The following is a 15,640-nucleotide window of genomic DNA, read 5'->3' on the forward strand; positions in this document are numbered from 1 at the left end:
AGAGAACCTACAGACTGGGAAAAAAATTTTGGCTATTACAAATCAGACAAAGGTATAATCTCTAAAATCAACAGGGAAATCCAACAATTCTACAACAAAGAGACAAATAATCCAATTAAAAAATGGGCAAAGGAAATGAACAGATACTTCACCAAAGAAGACATTCAAGCAGCCAACAGACACATAAGGAAATGCTCATGCTCTCTAGCCATTAGAGAAATGCAAATCAAAACCACAATGAGATATCATCTCACCCCGGTATTACTGGCATGAATCAAAAAACAGGAAATAACAAATGTTGGAGAGGCTGCAGGGAGATCAGAACTCTTATGCACTGCTGTTGGGAACACAAAATGATACAACCATTTTGGAAAATTACATGGTACTTCTTTAGAAAGCTAGAAATAGAAGTATCATATGATCCAGCAATCCCACTCCTAGGAATATATTCTAGAGAAATAAGAGCCATCTCATGAATAGACATGCACATCCATGTTCATTGCAGCATTTTTCCCAATAGCAAAAAGATGGAAACAACCTAGATGTCCATCAACAGATTAATGGATAAACAAACTATTGTACATACACACAATGGAGTATTATGCAATAATAAAGAACAATGATGAATCTGCGAAGCATCTCATAGCATGGATGAATATGGAGGGCATTATGCTGAGTGAAATAAGTGAATCACAAAAGGACAAATATTGTATGAGACCACGACTCTAAAAACTCATGAAAAGGTTTACACACAAAAAGAAACAATCTTTGATGGTTATGAGGGAGGGAAGGTGTGGAGATGGAAAAATACTAAAGTGACAATAGATAAGTGGTAATTTTGGTGAAGGGAAAGACAGTACACGATACTGGGGAAGGCAGCACAACTTGTCCAAAGCAAGGTCATGGAAGCTCCATAGACACATCCAAACTCCCTGAGGGACTGAATTGCTGGGATGAGGGTTCTGGGGACCGTGGTCTCAGTGAACAACTAGCTCAATTGGTATAACATAGTTTATAAAGAAAATGTTCTATATTATACTTTGGTGAGTAGTGTCTGGGGTCTTAAAAGCCAGTGAATGGCCATCTAGGATTCTCCACTGGTCTCACCCCTTTGGGAGCAAGGAAGAAAGAAGAAAACCAAAGAAACAAGGGAAAGATTAGTCCAAAGGACTAATGGTCCACATGTACCATGGCTTCCACCAGGATGACTCCAGTAAAACTAGATGGTGCCCCGCTACCACCACTGACTGCTCTGACAGAGATCAGAAATAGAGGGTCCCTGACAGAGATGGAGAAAAATGTAGAACAAAATTCTAACTCAAAAAAAAAGGACCAGGCTTACTGGCCTGACAGAGACTGGAGAAACCCCAAGAGTATGGCCCCCAGATACTCTTTTAGCTCAGTAATGAAGTCACTCCTGAGGTTCACCCTTCAGCCAAAGATGAGGTTCACCCTTCAGCCAAAGATTAGACAGGCCCATAAAACAAAACGAGACTAAAGGGGCACAACAGCCCAGGGGCAAGGACTAGAAGGCAGGAGGGGACAGGACAGCTGGTAATAGGGAACCCAAGGTAGAGAAGGGAGAGTGTTGACATGTCGTGGGGTTGTTAACCAATGTCATAAAACAATGTGTACTGTTTAATGAGAAACTAGTTTGTCCTTGGAAGCTCTATGGGGCAGTTCTACTCTGTCCTATAGGGTTGCTATGAGTCGGAATCGACTTAACAGCAGTGGGTTTTTTTGGTGGTGGGAGATTGTTCTGTAAACCTTCATCTAAAGTGCCACAAAAAAGAAAAAGAAATAAAAACATCTAGATTGGAAAGGAGGAGGTAAAACTCTTTGTATGCAACATGATCAGCTATGTTTAAAAATTGATGAAATCTACAAAAAATCTGTTGTACATAGGATTGCTATGAGTCAGAACCAAGTCGACAGCACCTAATAACAACAACAATGCACAAAAAAAGCTACTAAAACTAGTGCGTGAGTTTAGTAATGTTGTAAGATACAAGGTCAATATGCAAATATCAATAGTATTTTGATATACTAGACTAGAAACAAAAAATTAAAAACTGGAATTAAAAAAATACTATTTATAATAGCATAAAAAAACACTTAGGAAGAATCTGACAAAAGATGTAAAAAACCTATACACAAAAAACTACGAAATATTACTAAGAGAGAGTAAAGAAGACTAAATAAATGTAGAGATATACTATGTTTATGGGTTATAAATAAGACTAAATATTGTTAGGCTGTTAATTCTCCCTTAATTGAACTACCAATTCAATGCAATTCCATTGAAAATCCCATCAGGATTTTTTTTTTTTTTTTGGTAAAATTAGACAAGCTAATTTTAAAATTCACATGGATATGAAAGGACCTAAAATAGCCAATGCAATTTTGAAAGAGAACAATAAAGCTGGGAAATTTACGCTATTTTATAAAGCTACAATAATCAATACAGTGTGTTATTCATGTAAAGATATACAAACAGATCAGTGGGAAAAAAACAGAGGCCAGAAACAGACCCACAAACATAGAGCTAATTGTTTTTTTTTTAAGTGCAAAGGCCATTCAGTGCAGAAAAGATAATCTTTTCAACAGATGGTACCGAAACTACTGGATATCCATAGGTAAAATAAACAAATAACTTTAACCCATATTTCTCACCATATGCAAAAATAACTGAAAATGGATCATAGACTTAATTGTAAAACTTAAAACCATGAAATTGCTAGGAAAAAAAAATTAAGAGAAAGCCTTTGTGACTTTAGATTAGGCAAAGATGTCTTAGAATGATCCATAAAAGAAAAAAATGATAAACTGGACTTCATCAAGGCTAAAATTTCTGCTCTTCTGAAGACACTCTTAAGAGAACAAAAAGTCTCCCAGTCAGAAACTGGTAAAAAATATTTTCCAATCATATCTATGATAAAGAAATTGTATCCAAAGGATGTAAAGAACTCCCAAGGCTCAATAATGTATTAAAAAATCCCCAATCCCAATAAAAAATTGGGCCAAAGATATGAACAGACACTTCAAGGAGATATATAAAAACCAAAAAAAAAAAAAAAAAAATCTGTTGCTGTCAAATCGATTCCAAATCACAGCCACCCTACAGGAACTGCCCCATAGGGTTTCCAAGGCTGTATATCTTTATGGAAGCAGACTGTCACATCTTTCTCCTGCAGAGCAGCTGGTGAGTTCCAACTTTTGGTTAGTAGCTGAATGCTTAACCACTGTGCCACCAGGGCTCCATAAGCAGATATATAGATAGCAAATAAGCACGTGAAAGAATGTTCAACATAATTAGTCATTAGGGAAATGAAAATTAAAACCACAATTAGGTACCACTACAGACCTACCACCTACTCAAAAGGATACATTTAAAAAGACTGACCATAGCAAATACTGATGAGACTATGGAGTGCTGGGAACACCTATATGCTGTTAGTGGAAATTTAAAACCACTCTGGAAAACAGTGTGCCAGTTTCTTTAAAAAGTTAAACATACACCTACCATATGATACAGTTATTAATCTTTAAAGTATTTTCCCAAGAGATCCATATTTATGCCTATTCCCAAGAAAGGTGATCCAACTGAATGTGGAAATTATAGAACAATATCATTAATATCACAAACAAGCAAAATTTTGCTGAAGATCATTCAAAAACGGCTGCAGCAGTATATCGAAAGGGAACTGCTAGAAATTCAGGCCAGTTTCAGAAGAGGACGTGGAACCAGGGACATCATTGCTGATGTCAGATGGATCCTGGCTGAAAGCAGAGGATACCAGAAGGATGTTTACCTGTGTTTTATTGACTATGCAAAGGCATTTGACTGTGTGGATCATAACAAACTATGGATAACACTGCAAAGAATGGGAATTCCAGAACATTTAATTGTGCTCATGAGGAAACTTTACACTGATCAAGAGGCAGTTGTTCAGACAGAACAAGGGGATAATGATTGGTTTAAAGTCAGGAAAGGTATGCATCAGGGTTGTATTCTTTCACCATACCTATTTAATCTGGATGCTGAGCAAATAATTGGAGAAGCTGGACTATATGAAGAAGAACAGGGCGTCAGGATTGGAGGAAGACTCATTAACAACCTGCATTATGCAGATGACACAACCTTGCTTTCCGAAAGAGGGCTTGAAGCACTTACTAATGAAGATCAAAGACAGCCTTCAGTATGGGCTGCACCTCAACATAAAGAAAACAAAAATCCTGATTACTGGACCAATGAGCAACATCATGATAAATGGAGAAAAGTTTGAAATCGTCAAGGATTTCATTTTACTTGGATCCACAATCAATAGTCACGGAAGCAGCAGTCAAGAAATCAAGATGCATTGCATTGGGTAAAGCTGCTGCAAAGGACTTCTTTAAACTGTTGAAGAGCAAAGATGTCACCTTGGAGACCAAGGTGCACCTACCCAAGCCGTGGTATTTTCAATCGCATCATATGCATGTGAAAGCTGGACAATGAATAAGGAAGACCAGAGAACTGACGCCTTTGAATTGTGGTGTTGGCAAAGAATATTGAATATACCATGGACTGCCAAAAGAACGAACAAATCTGTCTTAGAAGAAGTACAACCAGAATGCTTCTTAGAGGCAAGGATGGCAAGACTGCGTCTTACATACTTTGGACATGTTGTCAGGAGGGATCAGTCCCTGGAGAAGGACATGTTGCTTGGCAGAGTACAGGGTCAGCAGAAAAGACGAAGACCCTCAACGAGGTGGATTGACACAGTGGCTGCAACAATGAGCTCAAGCATAACAACGATTGTAAGGATGGCTCAGGACCGGGCAGTGGTTTGTTCTGTTGTGCATAGGGTCGTTATGAGTCAGAACCAACTCGACGGTACCAAACAAGAACAATTTTCCCAAGCAGAATGAAAGCATACAGAAGTCCATACAAAGACTTGTACATGAATGTTAATAGCAGCTTTGTTTGGAAACAACCCTCATGTCTGACAACAGGTTGTTAAATTTATACTCTGTCCTCTAGACTTACTGGGGTTGAAAAGCCTGAAAGATTCCACTTCAAATCAAAGTCACTCCCCCACCCCCGTTTGAAATTCTTGTCTCCTTTGACCTCATTGGTATGCACAACATTCCTGCCTGTGCACATATTTTGACTTGTCTACACGCTTAGGTGTTTTAGCTTACACATTAAACAGGCCCTTTTGAATAGATAAGATACACTTTGTTTATTTTGCTGTCCACATGACCTGATATTAACAGACAGATCAGTGGTAGAATGGGGATGGTTTTGGGGGGAGAGTGATTACAAAGATGTAAGAGAAAACTTTGGGAGGGGGTGGTGCTGATGGTGTCACAGGTGTACAAATATGTCAAAACTTTTCAAATCATACAATTTAAATATGTGCAGCTTATTGAATAGCAACTATACCTAATAAAGCTGTTAGGAAAGGGAAGATACAAACCCATCTCCTCATGTAGCAGATGTTGTGTGTGCTGAATATATTCCTCCTGTGGTACCTTTACAGTATAAGGTTAGAAGCTCCCTGAGGGTGGAGACAATGTCTTGCATCATTTTATAATTTCCCAGAGTATAGTTGTTAGTGTTCTGGCAGAAGATTGATGAAACATTCAAATTGGTGTTTTAAATAAAATGATTTTTCATCAAGATGAAGTCAGAGTTTAGGGATCTCACATGGGTTAGTACATTATCAGGGGCTGGTAACAGTGGGGTGTTTCTATTTCCTCTAGGCTTGAGGGGTGTGATGGGAAGGTGTGGTTAAGAGAACCTGGACTCAGAGAGAGCTATGTGAAGAGGGCTGGGTGGAGAGGGCTGTGGCCTTCAATATAGGGATACAGCCAGACTCGAAAAGTCTGCAGGAAGGGAGCTGGGGGAGTAACTACTTGAACTCACCTTTCCAAGCTCCTGTTAATGCTTCTCATTGGACAAACCAAACTGGAAATCATAGCACTAGGAAGACCATTGCTGTGATCTATACAGGTTAGTCTCTGGTGGCAAAGAACACGGCAGGAAACGGTGGAGAGTGGGTCTGGAGGTGAAAATGGAGATATGCAGCACATAGGGTATCTAGACCCATGTTGAACATGAGATCACTTAGCAAATGTTACTTGTATGATTGATGAATTGTTGAAAAAAACTTGGCAAAACCATCATATTCTGCTTTAGAGGAATGAGTATGTATTGACATTTGAAGCACTTCTTTTTTAGGACCATCTGCAAATTCAACTGACAGTGATTTTCTCACCATCCCCCCCACCCTTATAGTTTCATTAAAATTATGCAAATAAAAAATCTCCAGAGTTATTTCTTGACTTTTCCTCTAAACTTCTTCAGAACAGAAATTTTTAGGTAAAATGCAATTTTAATTAGGGTACTGATTTTTTTTTAAACAACACTCCACATTCAAATAAGGTGGGAAAGTTGTCAAACAAAAGTAAGCCAATTTATGTTAAAATTTCTCAGTGCTCTTAATATACAATTGTGTTTATTTGGCTCTCCTAGAGTGGGTAAAAGAGCTAGTATTTTTCAAGCTTATTTGACCATGGGACCATGGGAATCCTTTTTTAAACATCTTAAAAAACTAGTATTCCATGGAGCTTGCTCTTGGAAACACAGGAAAAATATAAAATACGGACAAAGAGGTCAATGGTGGTCTAAGGGTCCATCCATTCATAGACAAACAAAAGGGGATGGAAATTACCAGCATCCTTGTAAGGCAAAATGTGGATGAGGATTTAGGAAAGGGTCTTGAAAGTGAAGAAAACAAAAATCCTCACAAATGAACTGAATAACAACATCATGATAAATGGAGAAAAATACCTAAGTTGTCAATGATTTCATTTCTATTTGGATCTACAATCAACACCCATAGAAGCAGCAGTCAAGAAATCAAATGACTCATTGCATTGGGAAAGTCTGCTGCAAAGGACCTCTTTAAAGTTTTAAAAAGCGAAGATGTCGCTTTGATGACTAAAGTGCACCTGACCCAAGCCATGGTCTTTTCAATTGCCTAATATGCATGAGTCACTCTAAGTTGGAATTGGATCACTGGCAACAGGTTGTTTTTTATTTTTTAATATGCACAGGGAAGCTGGACTATGAAAAAGTAAGACAGAAGAAGAATTGATGAATTTGAATTGTGGTGGCAGTGAAGAATATTGAATGTACCATGAACTGCCAGAAGAACAAACAAATCAGAAAATTACAACCAGAATGTTCCTTAGAAGTGAGGATGGCGAGACTTCAGCTCACTTACTTTGGACGTGTCATCAGGAAAGATCAATCACCAGAAAAGGACATGATGTAGAGTGTCATCAAAAATGAGGGAAAACTTCAATGAGATGGATTGACACAGTAACTACAATGGACTCAAACATACCAACAGTCATGAAGATGATCAGGCAATGTTTCATTCTGTTGTACATAAGGTCACCATGAGTAAGAGCTGACTCAAAAGCAACTAACAATAACAATTGAGGGGGTAAAGGCAGATCCCTGGACGGGTGACGGGCCTATTGTCAGTAAAAGAGTTCACAACTCCACCCAAGGAACTTCATATTCCAGGTTTAATCCAGAGTAGAGCTACTTTTACTTCTTTGTTTCTTGGGAAAGGAGAGAGGAGATTGTGCCTTTGACAATAGTGGTCAGAAGAAATCAAAAGTAAGGAAAGAATTATTTTATCTCCTGCAGAAGGTAGGTGCCAAGTGATTCAAATCCAGAATATATCAATGGCAGTCTCTCCATCTACCCTGTTAGACATTCACACCTACAGGAAATTATTGGTAGACAACACTTAGTACCCCACCAATTGACAAGAATTAACCGAGGATTTTTTAATTTGTTTATTCTGTAGTAACAATGAAGACAAAGAAAACACACACACACACTCTGCCAGTAAGATACCTTAGGTATATTTTGAAAGGCAAGATTCAATCAAATGCTTGTGAAAAAGACAGTATTAAGCCACATTTGGAAATATATCAATGTCACACACAAATGCAATAAATTGTGCATTATACATTATAATAAGTAATTTGTATGAAAGAAATCTTGGAAAAGAGAAAGTAGCATGCACTACTGTCATCAAGGAAAGTTTCTTGCAGGAGACCTGTGGAGAAGTGACTATCCATGTGACCACCAGCAGCTCTCTTCAGGTTACTTGGGAGTGAGCAGGACAGGCTTGGTGGTTCCCCCTCCCTCCAGCTGGTGGAGCTGCTCAGGGTCTTAGCTTGTGTAGCGAGTGAGTTCAAGGGAATTCAGGGCTGATCAGGGAAAAAGATATGACCAGGAGGCAGCACAACAAGCTATTTATTGGGGCCAGCCTTCGGGGGGGGGGGCAGTTTCCCACAGCAGGGGATTGTCTAGAGGCAAACAGATACAGGGAACCCCCAGAAAAAAGAAGAAAAAGGAGGGGACAGCTTATGTGCAACTTACAGGATGTCCTCCTGCAGCAAGGTGGGGAGTCTTTGAGTCAGAGAGCTCTGAAGGACAACAATATCCTAGGGTTTTTATGTTTACAGGATTTATCTTATCTTTTCACGGCTAGTAGATGTTGGGTACAGTTTTGCTGGGTATGCAAAGCAGGCAGGCTCTAAGTGGGTAAAAATCTGCTTATTTGGGTGATTTTTAAAACAACAACAACTGTATGTGTAAAAATTTGAATGTGGCATCTACGGGCTTTTTGAGCTAATGGGACCAGCTTGCTATGAGGAAGTAAACAATCTGGGGCCAGTACTCAGAAGCCATCTTTGGCTCATTTGTATAACATCTTGCCACAAAATTTCCAGATGATATCAGCAAAGGCATGAAACCCTCCTGACAAGCTGATGGCCAAACTCAGGCTCCCTATAGTCCCAAAGCCTCCACATGGTCACTTGCATACTTTCCCTGTAAGGAACAGTGGCACATGGATCCATCTCTGAAGCATAAACTATGATGTGTTCAGCCATGCCAGGCCCAGGTATTCTTCTCTGTGGGATGATGAGAGAGTGGAGGACCACTTATATTGACCTGTGAGGTGCAGCTTACACCATGTTGATTACTGTTGTTTGATTCCTGAGCCCTTCACTCAAGAAATTATCTTTTTCTGACTTCCTGCCAACATGGTGCCATAGGCAGAAGCACCACGCCATCCCTCCACAGCAAAGACCTGAAAAACTAAGAAAAACAGAGACAAACATCATTCCTGGAACCCAAAGTGTGCACTATACATTAAAAGTAGTGAAGAGAAGAAGAACTCAGCCGAACGCTGAATGGAATAAGAAACTGACAGAGGACAGCGCGAGGAGGGATACATGTGGAGGTCCCTTATCAGCTAACGCAGCATGGATTTGCCATCTTGGACTTCTGTCAGGGATTGGCGGACAGGGAGGATGGGAAAGCAGCTTCACAGAGCTCCCAGCAGGAGACAGAGCACACAGTAACCAGTGAAACACTTTCCCGCCCCCATCCTCCCCCCGCTGCTCTACCTCTGAGCTTCACTGGCTGGCTGCGGTGGCTTGGACAGCTGGGAGGTACCTCACCTGTGCTGCATGGATTCATCAATCCACATTGCAGATCGGCAGACAGGGAGTATGGGAAAGCAGCTTCATGAAGTTCTCAGCAGGAGACAGAACACCTACTCCCTTAGCACTCTTTTTTATTTCCTTCATTTGTCTGTTTTTGGCTCCTGTTTCTCTCTCCTATTTCCCATCCCCATATTAGCTCCACACATCACAACTTCCCCCTCTTTCCTGCCTATCTGTACTGTGAACTGAACATAACACCCCAAGCAGCACAGGCACGGCCTACTGGAACCTGCCCGGCACTGATTCCTGGCCCACCTTGTCAGCCCCAGTACGTGCCACAAACAACCCATCCCAGCCCCTCCCCTTCACCTGGACCTGCCCTGGTGCACCATAGCTGAGTGACTAGCCCTACCCATTGGAAAAGGATGTGAAAAGTATCGTGACTACAGATGAGCAAACAATAAAGAATGCACAGCCCACCTGCTCAGACATAGCAAAATAAAACAAAAAAGCGGGACAAAGCAAACAAATCTACAATCAACAAACAAAGAAAATAACTACTGAATGTACCAAGACAGCAGACAATATCAAAGCATTTTGAAAAAAAGGACAGGATGGTTCCAGTAGTCATCCAAAATAAAATGCCAGATGACTTTCCAGTAGAAGAAAAGTCACTAGAACTACCTGACAGGGAATTCAAATCTCTAATATTCAGAGCTATCCAAGAGTTGAAATAAAAAGCAGACAAAAATGAGGAAAAAATAGACAAATTTATGGAAAAGGCAGAGAAATTCATGGAAAATACAGACAAAAAAATAGAACAATTCAGGAAAGTAATGCAGGAACAAAATACCGAAATAAATTCACGACTAGAAATCATACAAAACAACTATTAGAAATCCAAAAGATAAACAAAAAGATTTCAAAAATGGACAGTGCCAAAGAAGGGCTGAGGAGCAGGTTTGAAATCATGGAAGACAGGATCAGTGAAATTGAAGACAAACACTTGGATACAACTTTGTCTGGGGAAAAATTTTTAAAAAAGCGAAGAAAAATGAGGAAACCATAAGAATCATGTGGCATACAATCAAAAGCAAAAATTTTCGAGTGATTGGAATTCCAAAACAGGGAGAGAAAATGGAAAACACAGAGATCATTGAAGAATTGCTGACAGAAAACTTTCCTAATATCATGAATGATGAAAAGCTGACAATTTGAGAAGCTCAATGAACCCCATATACGACAGACCCCAAAAGAAACACGCCAAGGCATATCATAATCACACTTGCTAAAACCAAAAATGAAGAAAAACTCCTGAGAGCAGCTTGAGAAAAACAAAAAGTCATAAACAGAGGAGAAATTATAAGACTAAGCTCTGATTATTCAGCAGAAACCATGCAGGCAAGAAGGCAATGATTGGACGACATATACAAAACTTTGAAAGAAAAAAATTGCCAACCACGAATAATAAATCCTGCGAAACTTTTGTTCAAATATGATGGTGAAATTAGGACATTTCCAGATAAACAGAAATTAAGGAAATATGTCCTTTGGTCTGACAACAAATGACATCAGACCACAACCTGAATCTAGGATGTAAGACTGTACCACCAAGATACCAACGTAGGAAATAAACTCTCAAGGACTATCCAAAACCAAAAGAATTGCAACAGAGAACCAGAAAGGTTAATCGGTAAGTGACAATGTCAGAACAATAAAAGAGGGAATAAACAGTGTAGGTACAGAACTTTCTAGTGGAGAGGAAGGCAGGGTGATACCAAGTAATAATAAAAAAAAAATTTTTTTTTTTTTAAGTAATAATAGACTGGTTCAAACCTAGGAAGGATAAATTTCAAGATAACCACAAAGAAAGTTAACACACCTACTCATCAAAACAAAGAAGAAAAACATAAAGTCTTGATAAAACCAAAACCTGCAAAAAAGGAATGAAAAAGAAATCCATGAACAAAAGGACCTTAGCACAGGAGAGTAAGAGAAACAAAGAAAATGTTAGCACCACAAAAAAAAACCTCACAACACAATGACAGCAATAAACTCACACCTATCAGTAATTACAGTGAATGTAAATAGCCTAAATGCACCCATAAAGAGACACAGAGTGACAGAATGGATTAAAAAAAACTGGATCCATAAGTATGCTGTCTACAGGAACAAAGACATAAATTTATTAAAAATCAAAGGATGGAAAAAAATGTATCAAGCAAATAACTACCAAAAAACAGCAGGAGTGGCAATACTAATCTCAGATAAGATAGACTTTAAAAAACAAAATCCACCATAAAAGACAAAGAAGAGCACTATATAATGATTAAAGAGATGATCCATCATGAAGACTTAACCATAATAAACATCTATGCCCCAAATGACAGGGCTCCAAAATACATAAAACAAACTCTAACAGCACTGAAAAGAGAAACTGACAGTTCCACAATAATAGCAGGAGACTTCAATACACCACTTTCAGTAAAGGACAAAACATCTAGAAGGAAATGCAACAAAGATACAGAACAGCTAAAGACCACAATCAGCCAACTTGACCTCACAGACATATATAGAGCACTCCACCCAACAACTGCAAAGTACACATTCTCTTCCAACTCACATGGAACGTTCTCCAGAATAGACCACATCTTAGGCCACAGTGCAACCCTCAACAAAATTCAAAACACTGAGATAATATAAAGTATTTTCTCTGACCACAATGCCATCAAAGTAGAAATTAACAACTGGAAGAGCAAGAAAAGAAATCAATTACATGCAAACTGAATAACACCCTGCTTAAAAACCACTGGGTAATAGAAGAAATCAGAGATGGAATAAAAAAATTCCTAGAATCAAATGAGCATGAAAACACATCATACCAAAACATTTGGGACACAGCAAAGGCAGTGCTCAGAGGTCAATTTATAGCAATAGATGCACACATCAAAAAAGAAGAAAGGGACAAAATCAAAGCAATAGCTACACAACTTGAACAAATAGGAAGAGAACAGAAAAAGGAGCCCACAGCCACCAGAAGAAAGGAAATAATAAACATCAGAGCAGAAACAACTGAAATAGAGAAAAGAAAAACAATAGAATCAACAAAACCAAAAGTTGATTCTTTGAAAGGATCAACAAAATCAACAAACCACTGGCCAAACTGACAAAAGAAAAACAGGAGAGGATGCAAAAAATCCAAAAAAGAAATGAAATGAGGGACATTACAACAGACCCAACTGAAATAAAAAGGATCATAACAGAGTATTATGAAAAACTATACTCCAACAAATTTGAAAACCTAGAGGAAATGGACAAATTTCTAGAAAAACACTCCCTACCCAAACTAACACAAAATGATGTTGAAAATCTGAACAGACCCATAACAAGAGAAGAGACTGAAAAGGTAATAAAAAAAAAAAAAAAACTCCGAACAACAAAAAAAAAGCCCTGGCCCAGATGGCTTTACTGGAGAATTCCACCAAACATTCAGAGAAGAGCTTACAATAGTATTACTCAAACTATTCCAGAACATAGAAAAGGAAGCAATACTTCCAATCTATGAAGTCTGCATAACCCTAATACCAAAACCAGGCAAAGACACCACAAAGAAAATTACAGACCAATATTTCTCATGAATATAGATGCAAAAATTCTCAACAAAATTCTTGCCAATAGAATTCAGCACCATATCTAAAAAAAAATAATACAAAATGACATAGTAGGATTCATAACAGGTATGCAAGGATGGTTCAACATTAGAAAATCAATGAACATAATCCATCACATAAATAAAAGGAAAGAAAAGAATCACATGATGATCTCAATCGATGCAGAAAAGGCATTCAGCAAAGTCTAACATCCATTCCTGAAAACAACTCTCAATAAAATAGGTACAGAAGGAAAATTTTTCAACACAATAAAGGGCATATATGTAAAACCAACAGCCAACATCATTCTCAATGCAGAGAGGCTGAAAACATTCCTTTTGAGAACAGGAACAAGACAAGGACGCCCTTTATCACCACTCCTATTTAACATTGTGTTGGAAGTCCTAGCTAGAGCAATAAGGCAAGAAACAGAATATAAGAACTACTTTAGGTGACAAGAAAGAACACACAATACAGGCGAGGTCAGAACAACTGGAATAAACCAAAAGCAAAGAAGTTTCTTAAATAAACTGAATGCTTTGAAGGCCAGCATAGCAGGGGCGGGGGCTTGGGGACCATGATTTCAGGGAACACCTAAGTCAATTGGCATAATAAAATCTATTAAGAAAACATTCTGCATCCCACTTTGGAGAGCAGCGTCTGGGGTCTTAAACGCTAGCAAGCAGCCATATAAGAAGCATCAATTGGTCTCAACCCACCTGGACCAAAGGAGAATGAAGAACACCAAGGACACAACGTAATTACAAGCCCAAGAGACAGAAAGGGCCACATAAACCAGAGACTACATCAGCCTGAGACCAGAAGAACTAGATGGTGCCTGGCTACAACCGATGACTGCCCTGACAGGAAACACAACAGAGAATCCCTGAGGGAGCAAGAGAGCAGTGGGATGCAGACCTCAAATTCTCATAAAAAGACCAGACTTAATGATCTCACTGAGACTAGAAGGACCCCAGTGGTCATGGGCCCCAGACTTTCTGTTGGCCCAGGACAGGAACCATTCCCAAAGCCAACTCCTCAGACAGGGATTGGACTGGACAATGGGTTAGAGAGCGATGCTGGTGAGGAGTGAGCTTCTTGGATCAGGTGGACACTTGAGACTATGTTGGCATCTCCTGCCTGGAGGGGAGATGAGAGGGTAGAGGGGGTTAGAAGTTGGCAAAATGGACACGAAAAGAGAGAGTGGAGGGAGGGAGTGGGCTGTCTCATTAGGGGGAGAGCAACTGGGAGTATGTAGCAAGGTGTGTATATAAGTTTTTGTGTGAGAGACTGACTTGATTTGTAAACTTTCACTTAAAGCACAATAAAAATTAAAAAAAAAAAAGAATGGAAGGGAAGAAGCTGAATGGTAAGTTGTGAAACTTAGGTATTTATTATATAGGTAACATTACAGAAAATCTGTTTTTTGGCTTCCTAAACACACACTCACCTAAGGAACTGTGGGGAAATGCAAAGAAATGAAAAAGATGTCCATCTTCTGTGCTTGCTTCATAAACCCAGCAGTTCCTCTAAATCCTTAAGCTCTACCTGTCCTGGAAATGTGGATACTTTGGAGGTTTTGTTGAATGACTGAACAAATGCGTTTCCTTTCCAAACTCAAACTCATTGCCATTGAGTCAATTTCAACTCATAGTGATCCTGAAGGACAGTGTAGAACTGCCCCAAACGGTTTCCAAGGCTTTTTTTTTTTTTTAATCTTTACAGAAGCAGACTGTCACATCTTTCTCCCACGGAGTGGCTGGTAGGTTTGAACCATCACCCTTTTGGTTAGCAGCAGAGAGACAATCACTGCATCCCACCAGGGCCCCTTATCCTTTTCGAGTTGTTATAAATTAAGGGAGTTGGAATTGCCTTGATGGCAATAAGTTTTGTGGGGTTTTTGTTTTGTTTTGGTTTGGTGTAGTGAATATGAGTGTACCTGTGTCCAGAAAGATTTACAATGAATTGCAGAGATGCCTAATTGAAATCTGTATAGCAGTTTGATTATTTGCAGTAAAAAAACAAACATAATTCACTCCACCCTTAAGGCAATTTTCTTCAACATTGTAAGTCTTGCTTCTCTACTGCTCTTGGATAAAAAGTATTGCTTCCAAAAAAAAAAAAAAGAAAGAAAGAAACAGAAATAAAGGGCATCCAAATTGGTAACGAACAAGTTAAACTGTCCCTATTTGTGGATGCTATGATACTATACATAAAAAATCAAAAAGACTCCATGAGAAAGCTACTGGAACTAATAGATTCACCTGATTAGCAGGATACAAGATAAACATACAAATATCAGTTGGATTCCTACACACCATGAAGAGAACGATGAAAAGGAAATCAGGAAAGCAATACCATTTATAATATACCCTAAAAAAAAAAATTGGTGTTTTAGTCATCTAGTGCTGCCATAACAGAAATACCACAAGTGGATGGCTTTAACAAAGAGAAATTTATTTTCT

The sequence above is a fragment of the Elephas maximus genome, chromosome X, assembly GCF_024166365.1.
Source record: "Elephas maximus indicus isolate mEleMax1 chromosome X, mEleMax1 primary haplotype, whole genome shotgun sequence".
NCBI classification, from domain to species: domain Eukaryota; kingdom Metazoa; phylum Chordata; class Mammalia; order Proboscidea; family Elephantidae; genus Elephas; species Elephas maximus.